The 13,249-nt window shown below is 36.9% G+C and overlaps 1 protein-coding gene and 1 long non-coding RNA gene across 4 annotated transcripts in view; both read right to left on the bottom strand.

Moving 5' to 3' along the window:
- MIR31HG (MIR31 host gene) overlaps positions 1 to 13,249 on the bottom strand; it is a 105,754-nt gene that overhangs the window by 9,576 nt on the left and 82,929 nt on the right. The window contains 1 exon segment of the long non-coding RNA NR_132736.1: positions 13,028 to 13,165. This is a non-coding gene — a long non-coding RNA (MIR31 host gene).
- Positions 1 to 13,249, bottom strand: part of IFNE (interferon epsilon) — a 31,113-nt gene that overhangs the window by 8,098 nt on the left and 9,766 nt on the right. The window contains exons 2-3 of one of the 3 annotated variants that reach the window (XM_054657982.2): positions 13,028 to 13,165; positions 12,064 to 12,186 (exon numbers count right to left, since the gene is read on the bottom strand). The gene's annotated coding sequence lies outside the window, so the exon portion shown is untranslated. Of the gene's footprint in view, positions 1 to 10,796; positions 12,187 to 13,027; positions 13,166 to 13,249 lie in introns of those variants that run through there. The other 2 variants (XM_054657981.2, XM_054657983.2) reach the window with 2 other exon arrangements.

Raw genomic sequence — 13,249 nt, 5'->3', positions numbered from 1 at the left:
AGCTACAATTCAAGATGAGATTTGGATGGAGACACAGCCAAACCATTTCACCTTATTTATCTTTTTTGATCTTTGTTGGCTTAAAGTCCATTTTGTCTGAAATTAAAATAGCAACCCCTGCTTTTTTCTGTTTTCTGTTTGCTTGGTAGATTTTTCTTCAGCCCTTATTTTGAGCATACAGATGGCATTCGAGATGGGTCTCTTGAAGAGACCCTACCATTGGGTCTTGCTTCTTTATCCGACTTGCCATAATCTGCCTTTTAAGTGGGGCATTTAGCCCATTTGCTTTCAAGGTTCATATTAATATATGTGGATTTCACCCTGTCATCATGCTATTAATTGATTAGAAAGCAGGCTTGTTTGTGCATTGCTTTATAGTGTCACTGGTCTGTGTGCTTAAGTGTGCTTTTGTAGTGGCTGGCGATGTTTTTTTCCTTTCCATATTTGGCATTCTTTTCAGGACCTCTTGTAAGGCAGGTCTGGTAGTAACAAATTCCCTTGGCATTTGCTTGTCTGAAAAGAATTTTATTTCTCTTTCACTTATGAAGCCTAGTTTGGCTGGATATGAAATTCTTGGTTGGAATTTTTTTTTCTTTAGAAATGCTACCTAAAGGTCCCTCATCTCTTCTCATTTGCAGAATTTCTGTGGAAAGGTCCACTGTTAGCCTTATGTGGTTCCCTTTGTAGATGACCTGCCCCTTCTCTCTAGCTGCCTTTCACATTTTTCTTTTATTTTGACCTTGGAGAATCTGATGATTATATATCTTGAGGATGGTGTGTAATATCTCGTGGGGGTTCTCTGTAATTCATGAATTTGAATGTTGGCCTCTCTAAGTGAGGTCGAGGAAGTTTTCATGGATGATATTCTGAAACATGTTTTCCAAGTTGATTGCTTTTTCCCTGTTTCTTTCAGGGATGCCAACGAGTTATAGATTTCATCTCTTGCCATAATCCCATATTTCTTGGAGGTTTTGTTTGTTCTTTTTTATTCATTTTTCTTTATCTTTGTCTGACTGAGTTATTTAGGAGAGGCAGTCTTTGAGCTCTGAGATTCTTTCCTCAGCTTGGAACTAGTGCAGTTGTTTGAAAGAAAAAAAGGAACTCTGGCATTTTTGCTGTTTCTTTCTTGTGCTGGTTCTTTCTCATTTGTGTGGGCTGATGTTCCTTCAATCTTTGAAGTTTCTGTCCTTTTGATGGATATTTTCTTTTTTTCTTTGATGCCCTTGGGGGTTTGATTATGGTATAAGTTGGGTTTAGTTGACAGGCTTCAATTTTAGTCTGCTCCTGGGTCTTGGAGGAGCCCCCCCTGATTACTGCCTACATGCCTGTGCTTCTTTTTTTGGGTGTTTTGATCCGCAGGACTCCCTTAGGCAGGGCCACCATTGGCAGACATGCTGTATCCATGCCAGGTCAGCCCTAATCTGCTGTCTGTGTGCTTTCTGGGGAAACACAGGGTTACACCTGTCCACAGAGTTCAGGTGGAAGTGGGGCCACTGGGTTGGAAGCTCTAGCAGGTGTGGGCCATCTGGCTATGAGAGGTGGGGGTTGGTGGGGCTACCCTCCCTGTCATGCAGGTGTTTCCGGGGCAACAGGAACCTGTGCCACTTTGCAAATTCAGGCAGAAATAGGACCACCAATCTAGAAGTTCTAGTGGACATGGCTTATCTGGGCTACCAGTGGCAAGGGTGGATGGGAATGCCCGCCCTGCTGTCTAGATGCTTCCTGGGAAAACAGGAGGCTGCACCCACTGTTTAAGTTCCCACAGAATTAGGAACACTGGGTCAGAAGCTCTGGCAGCTGTTGACAGCCTGAGTGCCAGTGGCCAGGGTGGGTGGGGTCACATGCTCTGTTCTCCTGGTGTTTTACTTGTTTTGCTTATAAAGGGAAATGTTCATTAAGATTCTACCTTTAGCTGGGTGTGGTGGCTCATGCCTGTAATCCCAGTACTTTGGGAGGCCAAGGCAGGAGGATCCCTCGAGCCTAGGAGTTTGAGATAAGCTTGGGCAACATGGCCAAATTCCTTTTCTACAAAAAATAGAAAAGGCATGGTGTACACCTGTAGTCCCAGCTACTTGAGAAGCTAAGATGGGAAGATCATCTGAGCCTGGGGAGGCTGAGGCTGCAGTGAGCTGTGATTGTGCCACTCCACTCCAGCCTGGGCAACACAGCAAGATCCTGTCTTAAAAAAAAAGAAAAAGAAAAAAAAAGATTCTACCTTGAAGCTGTTTTCCTGGAATGCATCTAAATGGGAGAGTCCAATTTGAACCAGTAGAGGGCAGAATAACATTTAGCATTCATCACTGGAATGTGTTTGCACATGAGGTGTATCAACAGTACGGAAACAAAATAACTCTAGATATTCATGTGTCTTAGTAAGTACATTTGGTTAATTAACATAAGGCCATGTTATGTTCATCATTAATGAACCCAGCCAAGACTTTTTTTTTAACCAACACTCAACTGCTTAAATGCCTTGCTCATCAAAGAGACACCAAAGAACAAAGCTAAGTTATAAAAAATAAGGATGGAAAAGCTTCCAAATATCCCTTAAAAAACAATTATATTGGAAGGTCTAATGGGGTCAGATTAGATAATAAATAACAATCTAGAACTAGTATTAGGCTAATATCACTGATTTTATGCTTACCTTTTAAAACTTTATTCTGTGTTATTTATTTATTCTAGATTCCCATAAATATATTTACCACTTAAATTGAAAGACCCATAGAAGACATTTTTAAAAATTATTTCCACACTAGTTTTTCCAATTGATAAGGTGATCAGTAACATAGATTTTTGATCCAACTACTGGGAACAATTTAAAACAATCTATTCATCAATATTGAATAAGAAAAATAAACTATCATCTCAAATATTTTGATGAGATATTTGCAAAGAAATTATATTCAGTCATAATTTCTAAGGCTTCAAATTAATGAGAAACAGATATGTGCAAATGAGATCAGGGATGTTTCTTTTTAAACAAGTGAAATTATAAACAAAAATATTCTTCTAAAAAATTAGGTAAAAGGCAGCAATGTCTACTTTCCCCTGAAATATTTAATATTGTGGTGAAATAATAACAATGTAAAACATTATGAAACAAGCAAGAGGAATTAAAGTTATAACACGAAGACAATTTGGTCATGTAGGGTAAAAATAAGGCTCCTTTTGTTCCCTCTTAATGAACATCACATCATAAATCTAACCACTCTTGTATCCTCCTATTACCATAAATTGGTTTTTGAAGTTTCTGAACCTTCTATAAATGAAAACACATTTTAGTTTTTCTTTATATTTAGCTTTTTCACTCAATGTTATGTCTGTGAAATCATCCATACTGTTCATGTATGTTGAGCGTGTTGTTTTTTCAAGTTTTATGAGCCATTTGGATAGTCTCTTTTGTGAAATTCCTGTTTCAATCTTTGTTTTTGGTAAGCACTTTCTCCTTTTCTTATTGATATTGATTTCTCTTTTTATTTTAGTTATTTTTATATATATCCTAGATACAACTACTTTGTTGGGTAAATGTATTGTAAATAACATCTTTCAGATTGAAGCTGATCTTTTTATTCACTTAAAGTTATTAATCTTAATGAAGACTAAGTTATCAAATTTTATTTGATGGTTACTTCACTTTTGTCCTATTTAACGAAACACTGCTTACAGTAACCAAGTATATAAATATCATGTCATACAGATATGCTCTTATGTTTTCTTCTAGTATTTTTATATGTTTAGCTTTTGCATTTAGGTCTATGATGCATCTTTATTGTACATAGTGAGGTGGGAGTAACATGGATATTCAGTTGACATACAACATTTAAGAAAAACCTTCTAGGCTTATTGAATTGCAGTGACATATTAGTTACAAATCATGTGACCATAAATATGGCCTGTATTTTGGCTCTATGCTCTTCTACTGATCCACTTATTTTTTATCTTTGTCCCACAGAGACTAGCTTAGTATTACTCTTCTGGATTTGTTCTTTTCTTTAAAAATTGTCTAGCCTAGGTCTTTTGTACTCCAGTGTAAATTTCAGAATTTTCTTGTTAATTTCCATAGAAAAATCTGTTACAATTTTATTGAGATTTTTTGAGAAATCAACATCTTAACAATATTGAAACCTCCGATCCATTAACATTGTATATCCTGTCTTCTTCAATCTGTGAGAAGCTTATTCTTTGCCCTTTGAATGTTGGTCATATAGTGGTCATTGGCCAGGACATAAAGAAGCGGGCTGATGCCTATCCTTGTTTTTCTATAGCCTCATCTCTATAGACAACATTCTGTCCACAAGTGAAGAACAAAGCCAGAAGCAAACAGGTGGAATCCTCAGGAGAGTCTTTTTGTAATAAGGAGAAAGATCTCATATTTGATTTTTACTTCTGACAGGCTCTCTGGTCCCATCCCACCTATTCCCCTACCCTACCATCTGTGAGACCAACAAGAGAGCTGGGCTACACCCAACTTCTGTCCCCTCATACTTGTGAGAATTCCAAACCCCGCAGACCCTGGTCTACTTGGGGTAACCCGATCACAGTCCCACCTCCTAACAGCATGAAGTTTCAAGCTATGCATACTACCTGACTCTTTCCCTTTAATCCCTGTGAAAAAAAAAAAAAAAAAAAAAAAAGCAATAGCAGCAACAACAAAACCCAGTCTCTGGCAAAATCCAGATTCAGATCTAAAGAAAATATATTAAAATTTTTTTAAAAAACATTGTTCCAGTGCATGTGAGTAGTAAAATTTCAAACTTCATTGGTAGGCAAATGGCACCATTGGTCTAAACATCCAATCATTGGTCAAGGGTTGATAATCTCTCCTAGGTGACCACAAAACACCTCCATATGGAGCAGATCCCTGAGAGAAGTTTTCTAATTATAACAGGAATAACTTGTTTCACAATTCCTTTATACGATCTCCTAGAGCAGTGGTTTCCACTTTGGCTTCACTTTGGAATTATCTGAAAAGTTTTAAAAACACTGATGCTGAAGTGCCTGCTTATTTTAGAATTAAAAGGAATTCTTAACAATTAAAAACAATTTTTGACAAGGGAAATGAAAAATTAGAAAATCACCAAAATTATTTTTGAGACTAGTATAAAACTGATTATAGAAGAGGGTTGAATTAGAACAAAACAAAAAAAAAAGTTACTACAGATAGAAAATTATCTACGTATAGCTACAAGTAAAATATCAGAAAAATAATCCAGAGACAGGTTAATATTAAATCTTAATTGAGTATTGTTTTTCTAGAAATTCAAGAATTCTAAAAAAATCTGTTACTATAACTCAGTGGATTAAGACACATGCTCAAAATAAAGAGCTATATGAAGTTCCTACCTGGAAACTCTTAATGGTGCAAAAACATTAATTGCACTCAGACTGGAGATGTGATGTGAGAGAAAATGAGGAGTCAAGAATCACTATGTGAGAACCTATAAATGTGAACTGCAACTAACAGAACTGGAAAAGAATAACAGAAATCATTTTTCCCCCAGGAGATTGGTTTTGAATAACCTTACTTTGAGTTTAGGTCTAAAATGAAGGTTTCAAATGGAGAGCACTTGGATATATAATTTTTTAACATGGGAATGACTTCCAGGCTAAACATATGCATTTGGATAAAATCAGCATGGGGGAAAGTTTAGGAAAGAGACCTATGCTAGGAGATGGGCTGTACCTTTTGCTCCACCTAGGGCATAGATCAGCACAAGATGATGCCTCTGCTTTCCTGGACTCATTCTTCCTCCCCCTATGTCCTTTCCTGGACCCATTCTTCCTGCCTCCTTTTCATTGTGAAAAACTCTATTGACTTTAAATTCTTTCCAGTTATTTTCTTTTCAATGCCATACATCATCATGGCCAAGAATCAATCAGGAAAGCTCACTATATTCCTTAGAGAAAGCTCCTGTAATCAGAAAGCCTGTGAATACAACTTTATTGATCATTTCTGTTCCTATTGCTCATTAATAAATTTTGTCCCTTTTGTCTTTTCATTGTACATATATTCGTACAATACTTGCGTATAAGTTAATAAATGAAAGGAATGAATAAAAATTTTTCAAAAGTTACGATTCAGTCATGTTTTATTCAATTATGTGTATTATATTGTTTTAGTCAATAATTTCATTATAATAAATAATTTCATTTATACAAATTATTTATGTTAGGCAACGATGAACTTTTACAAAATTGTAACTTGCGTTAATTTAGAAAGCAGATTATATGCCTACTGAGCTTGTACCTCTAAGGGTAGAGGTTGAAAAACGATATTAGTAGTAGGTGTGAAAAATTGTTGACTGCATTTGGCAAGTAACTTTAGAAAGATATGAGTTCAAGAAAGTATTTTTCAGTATGCAAGCAGAGAGCTAAAAGAGAATCAAGGGAATTCAGAATCCTACGAGTAGGATATAAAAACTGCTGTGTTTCCCATTCATGGCAATTCTGAATGCATGTCTTTGTTGTGATCATTCTACATTCAGACTACACAGAGTCATATCCAGCTATTATGAAGAGGACTCCATATGACCCAAAGACTCTGAGCTTTGAGCTGGATGGAATTACTAGAAAATACTTTGGATTGGTCTCTTCAAGTTAGAATGAGCGTGCCGTACTTGGGGGGCAAAGAGAAACATTAGTATTTGGTGACCTGAAGGTCGATATGTAGCAAAGTCACTGCTGGTGAGCACCAAATCCAGTTTATTTTCATTTTGGACACAGGGCTACACCCTGCTTTCCTTATAGTTAGCCAAGGACATATGACTAAGTTTTTACCTATACAATATGGACAGATGTCATGGCCCTCTGATGGCTTGGCTCATGTAAATTTCTCATGGGTGATTCTCTTTTCTCACTTTCCATTCTATGGCAACCTTGGACACCACATATTGAAGAAAATGGAAAGGGCCTAGCATTTGAATGTACTTGATAGAGCCCATTCATCTCACCATTGGCCCACATAAATCTGACATAGGAATTACATTTGGAGACTGGAATAACATGCTTTGTCTCCTAGAGATATGGTAGTCAATACCCTGAAAACCCAGGAACAATACCCCACCCTTGGATTAATCTGGATATCCATTGCCCCTGCCAAGGTGTCACCAGGGGAAGAGGTTATTGAGGACACTCCTATTCCATACTATTCTATATCTTCCCTCCTCTCTTTCTCTGCTAATGAATGCTACCCAGCACCAGAAAGGCCTTTATCTCACATTCCTATGTGATAGGAATTGTGGCTATTCCTCTTCTTCCCCTTTCCTATGTACATTTAACTTCTCCTTCCCTAGGGAGAGGAGGGAGAGTGGGTTGGGAAAGGGAGTGAAGAGCTACCAAGGAAAAATCAGATTTCAAAGAATAGAAAATATGTCAAGATATATTTCAAATATATTACTTCCAGTTAAAGCATAAATCCATTGGTAGAATTTATGCCTTTAAGCCAAAACTATGGGTTTTCTTCAGATCATAAGTGAAATAAAATGACTTTACCAAATGCTAATAAGTTGTGTCTACTCTTAAAAATGACACAAAACAAGCAAATACTTCAAGTAACATGCAAATAAGCTACAGACATAAATAAGTTCCTTACCTTCTGAGCTTCCTGACCTCGTTAGTCTAAGAACATCACAATGGGCTTTGAGATTATTGTCATGGGACCATTCTTATTCATCCAAAATGCCTCCTTCTTAGAGGTCTGTTTTGGGTTCATAATCCCTACAAGTAGGAAATCTTTTCTGACTCTGTACCAAAGGACCTTTTCTCAATATCTTTCTTCTATAAGGTACATTCAAGCAGTTTTTTCCTTCATTTTAATTTAATCCAAGAGTGTGACTTCCTACTGAATAGAGATTCGTGGAGAGCTTGCTGTTGTAACTTATTCAGCGATTGCTGGATCAGCTAAAGATAAGTTTAGAGCAAGCTGTTGGGTTAAAGGAGGCTTTCTTAGTGCAAACTTTTGCTTTAAAGAGAAAATAAGTCAATATCACGAGGTGCAAAAACATAGCTCCAAGATCTGGAATGGTGCCAGAGAAAAAAATAAGAATGTGCTTTACTCATCCATAAACGACTATGAAAAAACCATATAGTAAAGAGGACATCAATTTCCAGGAATTGGAATTTTAATTATTTCTAAAGCTCTATCACTGTGTTTATTCTTTAAATGAGAAACATATTAAAATTCTTATATTTACTTATTAGAAAATATGATTTTTATCCAATATTCTATCTGTTTCACCTTCACTTTTTAATAGTGGCCAGTGAAGTGGTCCCTCCACGTCGTCCCCTGGTGATACCAAAGGCAGGTGTTGTCTTCCAGTACCAACCACAGTAGAAACTAAGCTATGATAAATCTCCCTTGCTTCATGAAAATAGAAATGCTGGATACAATCCGAGTCAACTTAAATGGATAGTTAAGAATTTTAAAAAGAGAAAACAAGATATTTAGTTTCCAGAAATTAAAAGAGAATTTTAAAATCTCATTTCTACCCTCTGTTTCCTCATCAATGTAATCACTCTTATTCCTTAACTTGCGTTTTCACTCAACACCATTCAACATACTATGAACAAGTTTGGATGTAAATGAATATTCTTTACCTAATTAGACTGATTGACTGTATGGTATCCTGTAATACAAAGGGACCATTGCTGACTTAACCAATCCTCTATAATAGCATATTAATTTCACTACAACTGTCTTTTGTATAAATAAGGCTTCAATAAATAAATTTGTATATATGTTTGAGCTGGCATATGGACAGTGTTTTTGTAATATAAATACCTAGGGCTGCATTTTCTGGATCTGGTAGATTTTACTAAATTAACTATAAGTGTTTTTAAATTTTATACTTCTACTGTATCTACTCTTACCCCAACCATCACCAAGTAATCTTTTTGTTGTTCATCAGATCTTTCATTTATTTGAAATGAGAGGCATATTATTTGGCATATTATCCACTCATAGCTATTTAGGCTTCTTGTAAACTGCCTCTATATTTCTTACTCATATCTCTATCAGGTTCTTAAAATATTTGAACTTTTTATTTAAAATATTAATACTCACATATTTTAAGGGATTTTTTTCCATGTGATTTGAATTTTCTTTATGGCCCTTTGCTGGATAGATTATTTTTTCCATTTAATGTGTTAAAATGTATTTCTTTTTTCCATTGTGGCCATAGTTTTCGTATTACTCAGAAAGAGCTTTCCTGTCTGAAGATTTAAAAATGTTTTACATACACATATTTCTAGTATTTAATAGATTTGCATTTGTTTCCTACATTTTGGTATACTAGGTATAATGTTTTCTACTTATTGAGCATGCCAGGCATTGTTCTGAAGTGTTTATAATTCAATTCATCCTCGTAACCATCCAATGATTTGGGCTGTTTTTATTATACTCAAAAGCTGAATGACCTGAGGCATAGAGAAGCAGAATAACATGCTCACTTCTCAGGAGGGAGGCTTCTTTTTGTTTCCTATCTCTAATTCCTCTAGGTGTCCACCTACTGGTGAGGCCCAGTAAGAAATTTCTCCATCCAGGTTTCATCTCAACTAGCATGAGATCTCTGTGTCACAAAAGGCTTGAATATCTGCTGGTGCTATTCGCAGGGGACACAGTAGCATGATCTTTTGTCGGCAGGTAGCTATCTTCCATCAGCCCCTAAGGAAATCTGGATTCTCTCCTGTCTTCTAGTCATGACAGAGGCAAGATTCTCATACAGGCACTTGAAGATCTCATTCTTGTCCAGATTGTAACCTTGAGCCCAGTCAACGGAGCAAGTGGGACTGGAGCAGTTTTAATACTCCAGTAGGGGTATATCTATTTCTTCAAAAACATGATTTTATTGGATATAGGTTTCACAGCTCATTGGCTGTATATCCAGGATCTGATGACATCATATGAATTGTCTAGACATATTTATATAATGGATTATATTTTACATTTTTCCCCATGTACTGAACATCCTTAGCTTGAGCCTAAACTGTGCTGTCCTTGGACTTAGACCTGTCTGGACTTGCATCATGATCTTAGAGTGGGTTTGTTGTTTATCCTAAAAAGGAACCTATTCTAAGGAAGAAAAGAGTTATATCCACACCTGGTCCAGTCACAATAACTCTGCTTAGCAGTAGAAGGCCAACTTTGACAAAGCCATGGGTGTAACACTAAGGTTACCCCTTGGCTCAACCTTCATAGCTATTTACCTGAGTGTTGAGCACAAGAAGGTCATTTAGTGTTTTTTATTTTTTTTGTTTGATTTTTAATATGTCAGGCATTATTAGTAGCAGAAGACAGTACATGGCAATCTAAAAGAGATGATTTAGGGAAAAAAAATCTTTTATCTCAAACTTTGCACTCTAGTGTGTGTGTGTGTGTGTGTGTGTGTGTGTGTGTGTTCAACATCACATGTTGTGTTTTGTTTTTTCAGCCACCTTCTCCCACCCTCCCCAACATACATGCCCTGAAACCCTAAGCCCTATGGCTCCCACTGCCCAGTAACCCACCTTCCCTCCCTCCCCACCACACCGTACGTGTTTTTTGTTTGTTTGGTTTTGTTTTATTTTGTTTATGTTCAACCCCTCAGACAGTCCCAAGTGCTCCAAGGAAACTTTGTGCTAGAAATTACAGCATGAACCTACTAGTGAAGTCTCTAAAATCCCTTCTTGATGAGACCCTTAATCTTGTGTCTTCAATTACAATTCCTGCAGAGTGCTGCAACATAAATGCTGAAATGTACAGAATCCTCTCTTTGCCTCTCTAATTTGAACCCATAATAAGAACCCACTTAGCCAGAGGCATTTCAGGTACATTTTTATTATTTTAGTTATTTCTGCTCCTGATCTCTATCCCATCCACAGACTGTATTATCTTTCTTTTCCCCCTCTACTAGGCACAAATGGGTCCTTCAAAGTATGTCTCCTCAAATCCCACCATTGAGTCCGGAAATATGCTTATTTCTTTCCAATTTCATCTAGCCTCTTTCTCGGATACTCATTCCTCCGTCTAAAGTAATGAGAGTGGATTAGGAACTATTACTTTTTTAAAAAGATCTGATACACTGAATAATACACCAGCTAAGAATTCATTTCTCAGTGCTTTCAAAATAAATTCACTTTGATCCCAAATGTTTTCATACAGATTGGTAACTGCATTGTTCATCTTAGAGTTAATTACTTAGAGTAATTAAATTTTCTCCAAGGATCTATATTTTATTTTGTGTAAGGCTTATATTGAAACATAACTTGGAATAAATTTCACTAAAACAATGTATGCTTACCTCTCTTATGTAGACTAAAGTTACATGATTTATTAGTCAACGGAATCCTGTCCTTTGTTCTATTTAAACCTCACTTCATCCTTTCCAAGAGATAAACATCTCTACCTAAATTGACTGAACAGCTTTTCACACCTCTAAGAAACTGGATTCTTTTTGCATTGAAGGCAAAATTCATAGGACGGTTATTGTGTTATGGTCCCTTCCTGCATACTTACTACGTAACCCTAGCTACTTACCTCTAAACACTTACTACATGCTGGCTATCTTCTGCCTACTCATAATGCTTCATGTATAAAATCCAAAGAAATGAAGAAAATTGCCACCAAATCTTTATTAATAGCTAGTGGCCACCTATTTTGGACAAAAAATGAGTGGCCTTTTGACTAGAATAATGGGAAGAGTGTTATATTTTATAAAATTGTAAAATTGAGCCATTTGTGCCATTGGCATGTACTGTTCTAATATTTTCATAATATTAAGTTTTTTTAATAAGCTGAGCAAAAAACAGATCCTTTTAGAACTGCTCAAGATGGTGCTAATGGTTTCTGTATTACCTGGCAGTTGAAGATATAACCAACCATCAACCCTGGCTGACTGGGAGGAAAGATACATCATAAGAGTGGGGTTGGCCCGGCACGGTGGCTCACACCTGTAATCTCAGCACTTTGGGAGGCTGAGGTGTGTGGATCACCTGAGGTCAGGAGTTCAGGACCATCCTGGCTAACATGGTGAAACCCTGTCTCTACTAAAAATACAAAAATTAGCTGGGAGTGGTGACAGGCACCTGTAATCCCAGCTACACCACAGGCTGACGCAGGAAATTCGCTTGAACCCAGGAGGCGGAGGTTGCAGTAAGCCATGATCATGCCATTGCACTCCAGCCTGGGCAACAAGAGTGAAACTCCGTCTGAAAAAAAAAAAAAAAAAAAAAGTTCAGGAAAGCATTGTCTAAGATGATCAGAACCATTAGTTAGAAGAGAGGCTCCCATCTGGACTTCTGCCCTACACATTATGTTCTTATTTTATTGTGCCCTTGCTATATAAGTGTAAAACCCACCATTTCATTGGAAAAAGATAAATACTTCATTTTTCACTCTAAGAAGTAGCATATCTAAATGGTCCATCCAGGAATAATGGAGAGTCTCAAAAACAAACATCAGAACTTAACTTCTTAGCATACCACACAAACAAGAAAGGCTTCATTTCTAGACAGTCTCCTCATATGTCTTAATTGGCCATGACAATATGGTACTGGTATCTCCCTTCTTTCCTTTAATGCTATATGTTAAAAAGTCTGCATTCATTCAATATTTAGAGTGTCCTTGTTAAATGTTGAATAATGTGCTAAAGAGTTAAGAAGCCATGTCCTTACTACAAAGTAGGTAATACTCTAGTTGGAAGAAAGAGAAGTAACCCATTACAGTACAATGAGGTCAGTGACATGGTAAGATTTGTGCTATGGGCAAGGAGCAAATAGGTTCAGACAAATCAGACTATAAAGGCTCTCCGTGAAGGGAAAAATTTTAAGTGAATCATGAATAACAGAAATGTTATTAACACATATAAGGGAAAGAATATGTAGCTAGCAAAAGAAACAGCTTATGAGCTTAGGTTTTCTGTGGCCCTAAATTGAAGCTCAGACAACAAATTCTGAGATGAGGATTCTCATGCAAGTTTATTGGAGAGAGCTATGGAATCACATTTGTGAGAAGAAAAGGCAGGACGATTAGGCAAAGGGGAAAGCTAACCTGCAGTGTAGTCACAAAATGGCCTTAGCCAATAACAGGAGGCTGGGGAGGGGGGTCTGAAACTGGGATGACTCTTCACAGGTGGAGTAAGGGGACTTCACACCCCCACGTAGACCAGTCATTGAATACAAGCAGACCCTAGGGAGGAGTAGAAAACTTGGGCTAAATGACTTTAGCCAAAGGCAATTCCACAAATGGCCCCCAACTCTATTTACCAAACAT

This window comes from Pan troglodytes, chromosome 11 (genome assembly GCF_028858775.2).
Source record: "Pan troglodytes isolate AG18354 chromosome 11, NHGRI_mPanTro3-v2.0_pri, whole genome shotgun sequence".
Lineage (NCBI taxonomy): Eukaryota > Metazoa > Chordata > Mammalia > Primates > Hominidae > Pan > Pan troglodytes.
This window is presented reverse-complemented; position numbering and strand designations above follow the sequence as displayed.